At 37.8% G+C, this 12708-nt stretch overlaps 1 protein-coding gene across 7 annotated transcripts in view; it reads left to right on the top strand.

The window, feature by feature from the left end:
* DZIP1 (DAZ interacting zinc finger protein 1) overlaps positions 1 to 12708 on the top strand; it is an 88040-nt gene that overhangs the window by 23534 nt on the left and 51798 nt on the right. The gene's annotated exons all lie outside the window — the stretch shown is intronic.

Here is a 12708-nt window from a genome sequence, read left to right as displayed (position 1 = left end):
TAATTTGCAACAAGAAATGAAAAAAATATTGAAACTTACATTTTTGTATAGCTCCAAGAAGTATTACCAAAAACAACTCTATTATTGATTGATTTTAGAATTTTTAAAATATATTTATATTTGCAATGAAACTATCTTTCTTTGAGATAGTGATTATCAATGCATTGTTATGCATGTAATTTGTTTATCTTTTTGTGGTATGTATCCTTTTATGGCTTCATGGCAAGGGAGTAAACAATTACTAATGATACCATGCTTTGAAAATAGCCAACTATTATAAGCATTTTATAAGCTATTTATGTAATTATATACAGAATAAAGTGGTGTGAGAAGTAAGTTATGGTTTCATGAAAGAGTGACAAGACTGAGCTTGTATAGGGTAGAACAGTGTAATGTAATGGGAAGTTTAAAGGACTTCAGAATAAATCATATCTGGTAATATTTTATTTATAAGTTTTTATTTCTTAATATTTATATTTACTCCCTAATGTGTGTTTTTGTTAACCTAATTAGGTTTAGGGAGTACAGTATATGATGGCAGAATATTATAGTGACTTGAAATGTTGACTCAGATTCTCATTAATTTTATGTTATTGTTAAGTTTATCACATTAAGACAACTTGGATAAATAAAAAAAAGTTGTTTATTTTAAAAATCTGTATTTATTAGATATGAATTAATTTCAACTAAGAATATTGTTTGTTACCTGGTTTGATTTTATGCCTCTGTGACAGGCCATATCATAGGCCATGAATAAATCTTTGTCAGTTTTTGATGTTCTTTTTGATGTTTTACAGCTGGAATTGGTGACCACTGCAGTTGGTAAATGAAAGCAAAAAAGAAATACGAAACTGATTGTATTTTTGAAATGGAAATTTGCAATCAAAATTAAAAAAAAAATTAATTCTGAAACCTGAGGAATTATTTTTATTGTTTTTTGAAACAGTGTCTCTATGAAATTTTAGATTTCTTAATGTGTAGAATGATATATGTATAAAATTTTAGATATTTTTTGAAACAGAACTAAATAATACAAGTATGTTGTAAGTTTTATAAAACTTAATTAAGCATTCCTACTAGTAGAAGAAAATAACTTTTGGTTTGTAAAAATAGAATAGAAAAAGGAAGTGTATTTGTTCTGAATATTAAAGAAAGCCTAACACTTGTGTAAGAGAATTTTATAGTTTCTTTTAAATGAAAGAGTTTTTGGTTTCAATAGTTAGAGCAAATTAAGAATTAATCTGCTACTTAAATTTGTATATAAGCAGTCTTCCTTAGATAAAATTTTGTTTTCTCTTGTATCTTGTTATTTTATGGGTAGCTGGGATTCCATCTGTATTTTTAACGTCTTGTTAAAGACTATATTCTTAGCAGACATGCCACTGGAAAGTTTTGCTTCATTCCTAGTTGTATTCCTAGTTTATTCCTCTATGTTATATTGTGTATTGTTATTTTATGTCTGGAATTATGTTAAAATGACCTTGCGCTCCACTTGACCAGATTGCAAAATGTCTTCACTGATCATGAGCTAGGTCTGATGTATGTCTTCTTGTTCAGTTATTGTGATTTACTGATGTACTTTATATTCCTTCTCCTTCCTCAGAATCTATTGATGCTTTCATTAGATGTGCCTATATTTTATTACTATTGCTATAGTGCATTTTTAGTTATTTTCTGTCTACTTAATTTCTTGCATTTTGGACCTAATTCACCACAGATGTGAGTCTATTGGGTGTAGTGATCTTATTACAGTACAATTGAGTGTTTTGCATTTGCTGGCTTTTCAAAATAGGGTTTTAAGCCACCTATTACACTACTTTCAGTAAAAAGATATTTCTAGACTGAAGGACTGGGAGGTTCCAAGAATTTTATTTGGGTTTCCCACCACAAATTCTCTCCTCTTTTCTTGTGGAGTAAAGTACAGGAGACCCTTCTTACTTACTAGTTCTGAGATGCTGGGGTGGAAGGACATAGAGGATACTTGCCCATTGGGTTCATATGTTTTATTGACATACAGTTGAATACCAATGCAATAGGTAGGGAAGAGGGTGATGGTAATACTGTCAGTGTAGTACAGGTCACCCCTCATAGAGCTATACATACAATACATGCCATTTGTGCCCACCTCCTGCAGTCTGTGCCTGTTAAGTTGAGGTAAACACTCACTATGACATGCCTTCATCTTCCAGGCAGATCTAGTTCAGTAGAGTTCAGACAAGCACACATCTCAATCCATTGTTCTCCTTCTACAACCTGCAAGTGTTCAATAGAGTGGAAGTGAGCATGCATTGTGATACTCTACCTTCCACCTGGAGGTGTTGTCTGTTCAGTTGAAATGGGATAAACGTGCAGATACTGTTTCCACATGTTGTTGCTCATATCTATTCGGTCAAGTTGAGGTGTGCACATAAAATACCAATCTCTGTGGCATAACTGTTGTGCCTTGTTTCTACAGCTAGTTTCTGTACAGTAATGTCTGACAGTAGAGTTAAGGTGAACACACAACATACAACCTAAGCACCACAACCATGCTACACATATTGGCTCTGCAGTGTCTTGTATGCAAGTACTTGGATGACCATGTTTTTATTTTACCTTATCTGCAACATATGGGGATTACTTGCTTCTTTCTCCTTTCTGTCTCAAGTGAAGAGAATGCTCTGAATAAAGTGAAATGCAGTATCCCACCATTGTGTCCTTATGGAGCCTTTATCATTAGGTGTTATACTGCATAGTTTTTCTCTTGGTGCTTTCTGAAAATAGCTCATCTAAATAAATCTTTGCACTGGTCCCTCCACTACTTCATTGTAAACTTCTAGCTAAACTGTGTGAAGAGGTGTGGTATCATATCAGTAGTTAACATTTTCCATACCTGAAGATGTATTTTAGGTATATACTAACCTCTTCACACACATTTCCACCAATTAAAGAATGATGTTTGAGTACAAATGCATAGGGGGAACCTTTGTGTATGGAGGTGTGTTTCTGCCTCTCTGTTGCTAGAGGGTTTTTACTTCATAATGACATCATTATGCAGTTGTACAATTCATAAGAAATCATGTGAAATTAGGTGGGAGTTTGCTAAAGGCCTCCTCAAGGTGGCTTCCTGTATGTGGTGAGAGGACCTATCAGAGAAAGTTTTGTAATCTCTGTTTATTTTCTCTGGGATCTAAATGTCCACCCACGTGTTTGCCGTGCATGGTGACCTGTAAAGGGGAGGAGAGGATCCTGGTGGTTGAGGGGCTCAACTTCAACACACCACTTTGGCCTTAAATTCCTGTAGATGGGTAGCCTTGATGTGGACCCCCCCAGGGTCCTTTGGCTGGTTCACTTAGGCTAGGGTCAACCAAGTACCAGAGTTGATTGTTCTCAGTGGGTGTTGTGAACATTGTGTTTGGGTATAGTGCTCTCGAAACCCTGGCATTGCTGCAGTGTCCTTGTTTGGCATTGTAGTGCATCCCCTTGTTGGGCTCCATGGTGAGTGGGTACTGAAATGTATTGCCTTTATTATAGATACCTCCATTTATGAAAAAATAACTAAAAATGAAAAATTGAATAAAACAGATCATCAGAAAATGACCATGCATGGAAGACAGTGACCATCACAGTCAGATTCTGTACCTCAGTTTCTTATTATGCATTCTATATCTGAGGATTCCTTAAGGATTCCTTTATTCAAAAGGGATTAGAGGCACTTGCTGGCTACACTAAGTCAATAAAGAAGTTGCACTCTGGAGACATTTTGGTGCAAATATCTTCACCATAACATATCAAACTCCTGTTGAAATTGAAGCCCATCAGAGATATATCCATCGAGGCTACTCCCTATGCAATGTCAATTCTCCCAGAGGAGTTACAGTTGAGACAGATTTAAAGAACATTCCAGAGTTGGAGATCCCTCCTGATTTATCCAGCCAAGGCATTTCTGTAGTGTGCCAAATTTTCACTTGGAAAGATGGAATTATGGTACTTACTAATGTTCTAATATTGATGTTTACATCACCACATCCTCCTGCCACATTCAAAGCAGGTTATCTGAACTGTAAGGTACAGACATGTACAGTAATACCTGTCTAAGCTGGAAACTGCATAGGGCAGAAACTTATACAAGATGGAAATATCAAATTTTGCTGCATTATTTTAGGATTTATCTTATAAAAGGCCTTCTATATGGTGGAACCTGTGTAACCTGGATGCAAAACTATCTTTCACCTACCTTATCTATCAACAAGTAGGATTAGAACTTGAGTAAGGTGGAAAAAGTGTTTTTGATTAAATATTAATTTCTTATTTAATAAGTAATTTATTTAAATATTAATAAATTCTTAGATATTTTGTAGTATTGATTAAATATATTCTGTTGTTTTTTATGCCCTCATTAATTTTGCAGTTAAGTTAAACAAAAGAACGAAACAAGAAAATGCAAATATTCTGCTTTTACAAGACAATGCAATTTGTGATCCAGAAGTTCAACTTTCAAATGTTTGTTTAGTCTTTCTACCTCCATGTACAGCATCAGTTCTACAGCCACTATATTATGGAATTATACAGTGTATAAAATTTAAATACATAAAATTGATGCTTCAGCATATTATTGCAAACATAGACGACTATAAGAGAGCATCTGAAATTACCATGAAAATTGATGTATTAGATGCAATTGCATTTTAAAGTCATTCAATCAAATGCATAATAAAGTGCTTTCAAAACTGTGGATTTATTCATGATAATGGCAGAGATTGTGGAGAAGTTGTTACGATGATTTTGGTGAAATCCAAACTCTGATTGAGAAAATTGATGCAGATGATTCTGTGAATGTGGAAAGTTTTGTGAACGCTGACAAGAATGTTTTAACAGAAACTGATGAAATTGATTAAAATTTATAATAGAATTGCAAAATGGTAACAGTGTGAGAGATTCAGAAGATGAACAAAATGCAAAAGATAGCGAGGAAATAGAAATTCATATATCATCACGAGTGTTAAGTTATATTAATGCTGTCAACTTGTATGCAAAAATGGAGGGGGAAAATGAACGCTATGAAAAGGCTGTAAAATTAACATTCTCTTTTAACAACATGAGAAAGCCCATTAAAAAAATGAAAAAAAGTGGAAATTGGACACTTTCTTCAAATAAGTTTTAGATTTTGTGTACTTGTGTATATTTTGAATGCCTATTTTTGTTCTTATTCTGTTAAATAGAGCATAAACAATAAATAACTTTATTTACAAATGTCTTACTTCTCTTTGTCAAGCAAGTATAATTTTCCACTCAAAAATTATATATAATTAACAAAATGCATGTTCACTATATCAAAGCCAGCAATTTTACTCTGTCCTGTGCAATTCTGCCTATGACACATTTTACTGTATTTTCAACCCTTTCAGATGTTTCAAGTGCCAGTGGTTTGGTTTGGTCACTCAAAAACATCATGTCATGGTTCTTTAAAATGTACATGTTGTGGTAGCAAAGACCACAATGCTTATGAGTGCAAACTGGAACCACACTGTGTTAACTGTAGTGCTCCACACCTCTTTTGTTTTATTTCTTGTCCTAAAGGAGGGGAGGAGAAAAATGTGCAAGGTGTGAAGACTTTAAATAATATCTCCTACCCAGAGGTTTGGAAATTATTGTCCATGGAGTTTGATAGATCTTCATCGAATAAAGAAAAAAAATGTGGTTGTAAACAGAAGGATCCCTGCCCCATTCTCCTCACATAAATGAAAACGGCCACTTTGGTCCAGTGGAACTGTCAGGGTTTTTCTTTAAACATAGGTGACTTTGAGGATTTGATTGATTCTTACATAACAGGAATTCATTTCTGAAACCTGTACAGAAATGACAGGTTGTGTGATAGATAAGTGTTTGGAGGTGTGGCCCTGCTGGTTGTTCAGCACATGTCCACTCTATCTTTGCCACATGACACACCCTTGGAGGCTGTAGCCATCCATGTTTCCTCAGGTTGTACTATCACTATTTCTTTTATCTACCTGGCTCCTGAAAATACCTTAATGACCTCTTTCAGCAGTTACTGTCTCTCTTTTTAATCCTGGTGGATTTTAATGGACATAATTCCTTCTAGGGTAATGCTGATATTGATGGTACAGGTCATTCCATAGAGCTTATGCTCTTGGATCACAACATTTCTTCAGTACTGGTTCTTATACTTATTTTCATGCACCTAGTCATGTTTTTACTGCTGTTGATCTCACTAACTGCTCCTCTTCATCTCTCTCTTACTTATCTTGGAGTGTTGACAATAACCCATGGAACAGTGATTTTGAGAGAGACTGGCTGTGATTGATGCCACCTGACTAGTTTGCCTTGATGAAAGTTGGGCAAGGCCAATTGGCTGTCTTTTACTGCTTTCTTGGAACCTGATCCTGCCATCTTTTGTAAACCATCAATAGACTATTGCATGGCACTAGTTACTGACTGTATTGTCCAGGCAGCTGCTCAGTGTATTCCTGAAACATCGACATGTTTACCACAGTATCCTCATTTGTGGTGGGATCCTGCCTGTTACATAACATGGAAGGCTCAAAAATGGGCTTGGGATACCTTCTGTAGGTATTCCCACACTTGTAAACTGCATTACTTTTCAGCAGGCCCATGCACATGCTCAGCAGATCAGATGCCAAAGCCAGAAGGAATCTTGGATTAAATACATCTGTAGCATCTCTTCTACCACCAGGAAGTTGCTGATGTCTAGATCATTGCCAATACTCTTGGCAAAAGCTTTTCCTGTGCATCTAGCACTTGTGCTTCATCCCCCACTTTCTTAGTCATCAAAATGCAGGTGGAGAGATTGCCTCTTTCCTTTAAGGCTGATCATTTCTCTGACTATAAGCACCCATTTATGCTGATGGAACTCAAAATTACTCTTCATCACTCTGCCAATACATCAGTTAAACCTGAAGATATTCATTACAAGATACTATGCCATATTTCTTCTGCCTCTCTTACTATTTTTTTGGTTGTTTTTAACCACATGGCAGAAGAATGTTTTCCTGATGCTTGATGCTATGCTATTGCTCTCACTTTTCCTAACTACCTTCAGTTGCTTTGACGAGTTGTCCCCTTGATGTGGATTCCTGTACGTGGTGAAGGGGACCTTCCAGGTAAGGTTCTGTTCTTTCAGTATACCTCCTCTGGTATCTAAACATCCATCCATGTGTTTATTGTGCATGGTGACTTGTGAAGGAGAGGAGATGATCCTGGTGGTTGATTGAGGGGACCAACTTCAGCACACCGCTTTGTTAACGAGCAGTCTTGGGGTGGGCCCTCTTGGGTCAATCGGCTGGTCCACTTGTGCTAGGGTCAACCAAGTACCAGTGTTGGATGTTCTCAAGAGGTGTTGTGGACATTGTATCTGATGCTGGTATTTAGGTATGGTGCTCACGAAAACCTGGGGTTACTGCAGTGTCCTTATTTGGCATTGTAGTGCATTTCCTTGTAGGGCTCCATGGTGGGTGGGGTCAGTGGGAACTGAAATATTCCTTGTTTATTATGGATTCTTTAAAATAAAACTTAAATAAAATAATGAAAAACACTCCATAGGTAAACGAATACATCTTGAAGATTCTGAGCAGCAGTCTTCAACATCTGTAACACCTGTTGCATCCCACCTTCTTATACTGCATTCTCTTTCAGACAAACCTTTAGTGCAAATGTCTCCCTTTTTCATTCAGAAGGAACTAGAGGGACTTGCTGGCTCTCCAAAGTCAGTAAAGAAGCTTTGATTTGGTGACATATTGGTGGAAACATTCACATCTCAACACTGTGAACTCCTCTTGCTACTTTTAATTCATCACAAGGAGTTATTGTTGAGAGAATTTGAAGAAAATCCTCAACTCAGAGATTCTTACTGGCTTCTCCACTCAAGGAATTTCTGCAGTGAGGTGTATCTCCACTTGCAAAGATGGAATTACGATGCCTACCAGTGTCCTCATTCTGACATTTACATCACCACACCCACCTGCCATCATCAAGGCAGGTTATCTTAATTGCAAGGTATGGCCATACATTCTGAATCCTCTCAGATATTTCCAGTGTTGGCGGTTCGGTCACTTGAAGACATTATGTCATGGTTCCTTGACATGTTCTCCTTGTTGTGACAAGAACCATGATGCCTGTGAGTGTGAAACAGTCCCTCATTGCATCAATTGCAATGTCTCTCACCCATCCTACTTTTGTTCTTGCTCTGAGTGATTGTAAGAAAAATAGGTGTAGCATTTGAAAATGATTTGTAACATTACTTACACTGAGGCTTGAAAGTTGCTGTCAACCACTTCATCTTGGATGTATGCTGCCGTATTTCATTCCACTACTATAATGGGAGTGCAGACAGATCTTTCTGTGCCTCCGAAAGAATCATTCTCAAACCAAATGAAAAGTCATTTGACCTCCATGGTTAAAAATCTTGAATCAATTTCAACACCCATCTCTGTCCCTAACATACATTCTAGCAAATTCCAAGATCCACTTCCTTTGGTTCCAGGTACAGGCATTTCCTTGGGTACATCTTCTCCCACATTAAAATGCAAAATTATCATCCTCAGTCACTGTAATCCTCCTCTAACAGTAAAGAAAAAAGTCATGGTCGTAAACAGAAATATTCTCCACCCAATTTGCCTACACATAAATAAAAATGGCTTCCTTGATACAATGGAGCTCTCGAAGTTTACATTCTAATCTGGATGACATCAAAACACTGATTGCTTCCTACCATTCTGTATGTGTTTCCTTACAGGAAACATTTCTGAAACCTGCTGATACAGTCACCTTTCAGTGGTTTTCTTTGTACAGAAATGACAGACTGTGTGATGGACGAGTGCATGGAGTGGTGGCACTGTTAGTTGATCAGCATGTGCCTACCCTGTCTTTGCCACTTGATACACTCTTGGAGGTCCTAGCCATTGTGTTTTTTTGGGTTATACCATCACTGTTTGTTCTTTCTACCTGTTGCCAAGAGAGACCTATGATCAATCAGGCCTTGATGCTCTCATTGAACAATTGCCATCTCCGTTTTTAATCCTGAAGGGCTTTAATAAACATCATCCCCTCTGAGGAAGTGCTGATATTGATAGGAAGGGTTGCTTCTTAGAGATTATGCTCACTGATCACAACCTTTCTCTTTTCAGTATAGATTCTTCAACTTATTTTTATGCACCTAGTCAGTCCTTTACTGCTATTAATTTCTCAATTTGCTCCCCTTCATTATTCTCCCATTTTTCATGGATGGTTGACAGTAATCCATGAGGCAGTTATAATTTTTCTATAATTTTGAGAGGGACTGGCCAGGGTCGATACCACCTGACCAGCGTGACTCGGTGGAAGCTGGATCAGGAAAACTGGCCCTCCTTCAATGCTCTCACAGAACTTGATCCTGCCATTGTCTATAAGCCATCAATAGATGACTGTGGGAGCAGTAACTGACTGTATTATACAAGCAGCTGCTCAGTGTATTCATAAAACCCTGACACGCTTTCCACTATATCCTTGTCCATGGTGGAATCTTGCCTGCCACATGGCATGGAAGGCTCAAAAATGGGCCTGGGATACTTTCCATAGATATCCCACACTCTTGAACTGCATCGCTTTTGAGTAGGCTCGTGCACATGCTTGGTGGGTAACGTCAAAGCCAGAAGGAATCTTGGATTAATTTCATAGCCAGCATATCTTCTACCACCAGTTCCAAAGTCACATGGGACAAGATTTGAGAAGTCAGTGGGCAATATAATTCTGTCCCTCTCTTCTCTCAGTCTTGCTCTCTAATGGCCAGGAAGTAGCTCATACCTGGAGCATCGCCAATACTCTAGGTGAAAGCTTTTCCTGGGTATCTGGTACTTCTGGTTCTTCCTCCACCTTCTTAGCCATCAAGACTTGGGTAGAGTGATCACCTCTTTCCTCTCATGCTGATTGTCTCTATGACTATAATCTTCCCTTTACACTGGTGGAACTCAAACTTGCCCTTTATTGGTCTGGCATTTTTACCTTCTGCTTTTCTTGCTATTCTTCTGATTGTTTTCAACTGGATCTGGCAGGAGAATGTTTTTCCTGATGCATGATGCCAGGCTATTGTCCTACCTTTTCCTTAGCCTGGGAAGAATCCCAAGATTCCTTCAAACTACAGTTCAGTTGCTTTTATGAGCTATCTCTGTAAGACCTCAGAGAGTATGGTTAGTGCTCATCTTGTTCGGTTCCTCGAATCAAACAACCTTCTCTCGCCCACCCAGTGTGGGTTGTGATGACAGTGTTCCACTGTGGACCATCTGATTCAACTTGAAACATCACTTAGAGAAGCCTTTCTCAAATGACAACATCTTGTATCAATATTCTTTGAAATTGAGAAGGCTTATGCTGCAACAGGGAGGTATGGCATTTTATGAGACCTCCATATATATGGGTTATGTGGCCATTTGCCCGTTTTTCTAAAATTTTTTAATGAACAGGAGATTCCAAGTTTGTGTGGGTTTGATTAATTTCCCGTTCTTTTCTACAGAAACTTGGAGTCCCTCAGGACTGTGTTTTGAGTGTCACACTTTTCAGTATAAAGATTAATGCCATCACTGAAGAACTCCCTCCTACTGTTGCAAACGGGCTCTATGTCAACAACTTTCACATCTCATGTCAGTTGTCGAACATGAGCTATATTGAGCGGCAGCTACAGACTGCTCTCGTTCATTTACTGAAATGGGCCACAGTAAATGGCGTTAACTTCTCTCTCTGTAAAACCATTTGCATGCACGTTTACTGCCAACAGTGTATTCACCCTGATACTGAACTCTGTATTAGTGAAGTTGTGCTGCCTATGATCCTTCAGACAAAGTTCTTTGGGTTTATCTTTGACCATAAGCTGACCTTTATACCATGCATCGAGCAGCTATGGGTCAGATGTACAAGAGCACTGAACTTCCTCTGTGTCCTTTCTTCTGCCACTTGTGGAGTAGATCGGTGGTCTATGCTAGAGATATATCAAAACTCGACTATGGATCACTGGTCTATGGCTTTGCCAGGACCTAGGTCTTAAAGATGCTGGACCTCATTCATCATCAAGGATTTAGGCTCTGCACTGTGGCTTTTTGCACTTTTCCAGTTCAGAGCTTATACATAGTCTCATTAACCTTTGCACCTCCACCATTTGCAACAGTCTTTACTATATGCTTTGAAACTTTGTTCCTCACCAAAGTATCCAACCTAGAGCTGTGTTTTCCTTCCTTAGTGGGCCATACTTTTTCAAAACAGAAGATATGTCATTGCTCCTTTTGGCCTTTGTATTCAGGTGCAGTCGGATGAATTGAGTCTGTTCTTGAATAGTATTGCTGTATCCACTGGTCAGCCCATCCCACCATGCCTTCTTATAGTCCCCAAATGTGACCTATCTTTAAGTCATCTGGGAAAAGCAGACACTCCCAATTGCAAATACTGTCTGTTATTCACTGAACATCTTTCAAATCATCCCTCCATTGCTATCTGTACAGATGGTTCGAAATCACATAACTGTATTGGCTTTGCCATGGTTCTTTGTGGCTCGTTGGTTGCTTGCAGAATCCAATCTACAGCTTCTGTGTTCGCTGTTGTATGCCATATCTCTTGTCCTGGATCACATAGAAGCTAAGCAGTACTTAAACTGCACTATTTATACTGACTTGCTTAATTCTCTACTAGCCCTGGAATTGCTTCACCACAGTTCACACCCTGTTTTTACCAAAATTGAAAACCGACTGGTCTATTTCTCTTTAACAACAACTTCTATCCAGTTTTTGTGGATACCAGGCCACATTGGTATTCTCGGGAATGAGTTCATCGACACTGCAGCTAAATCAATCTACCGTGGCACTATCACTGCTGTGCCTGTTCCATACGTAGACATCCTGTTTTCAGTGTTTGGCTCTGTGCTAGTTGCAGTTGACTTGGAGTGAGCAATATGAAAACAAGCTTTTCCAAATAAAACCCTGTATTGAATTTTGGCCATCTTGCTTCCATAAGGAATGGAAAGAGGAAGTTGTTCTAACTAGATCACTCATTGTTTTCTTTTATCTGGGACTGATGTACCAATGTGTTGTCTGTGTAACACTCAGGTCACACTAAGCCACATTTTAATGTCTGGCCATCATTATGACTGTAAATGATGGCACCATTTTAAACATGTTCTGACACAAGTTTTATTCATAACATTAGACAGTGTTATTGGTGATGGTGACATTGTCCACCTTGGAAATGATTTTTTTTGGTTTTTAAAGGCCTTTAATCTTTTTTAATGCTATTTAAATTTTTAATTTATAGATTAGACATTTTTAATATGATTCCCTTTTAAGAATCAAAGTACATCTAGTTCGATTTGAAATTAAAAATGGTCGTAATGTTAAATAACTTGAAACCAGGACTGGAAGGGCCAACTTCAGGTGATTAATGCTGCTGTTTGAACTACCTGTTAGTCATCCTGGCGAGTTAACATTTTTCTGCAAGTCTTTTAAAACTTTTATTACTTTCTGAAAAAGGCCATAACATCAAATAACTTGGAACCAGTACTGGAAAGGCAAACTTCAGGTGACTAACAGTGGTTTTTTAACTTACCTGTTATTCTTCTTGATGACTTATAATAATTACAATTATGCTACAGAAAGTCCTTTACAACTTGTATTACTGTAGTTTTTCTCTTACTGCTGTAGACTAGATGTAAACATTGGTTTTAATGCTATTTAT

This window comes from Tachypleus tridentatus, chromosome 8 (assembly GCF_004210375.1).
Source record: "Tachypleus tridentatus isolate NWPU-2018 chromosome 8, ASM421037v1, whole genome shotgun sequence".
NCBI lineage: Eukaryota > Metazoa > Arthropoda > Merostomata > Xiphosura > Limulidae > Tachypleus > Tachypleus tridentatus.
Note: the sequence above shows the minus strand (reverse complement) of the source record. Positions and strands in the feature narration are given on the sequence as shown.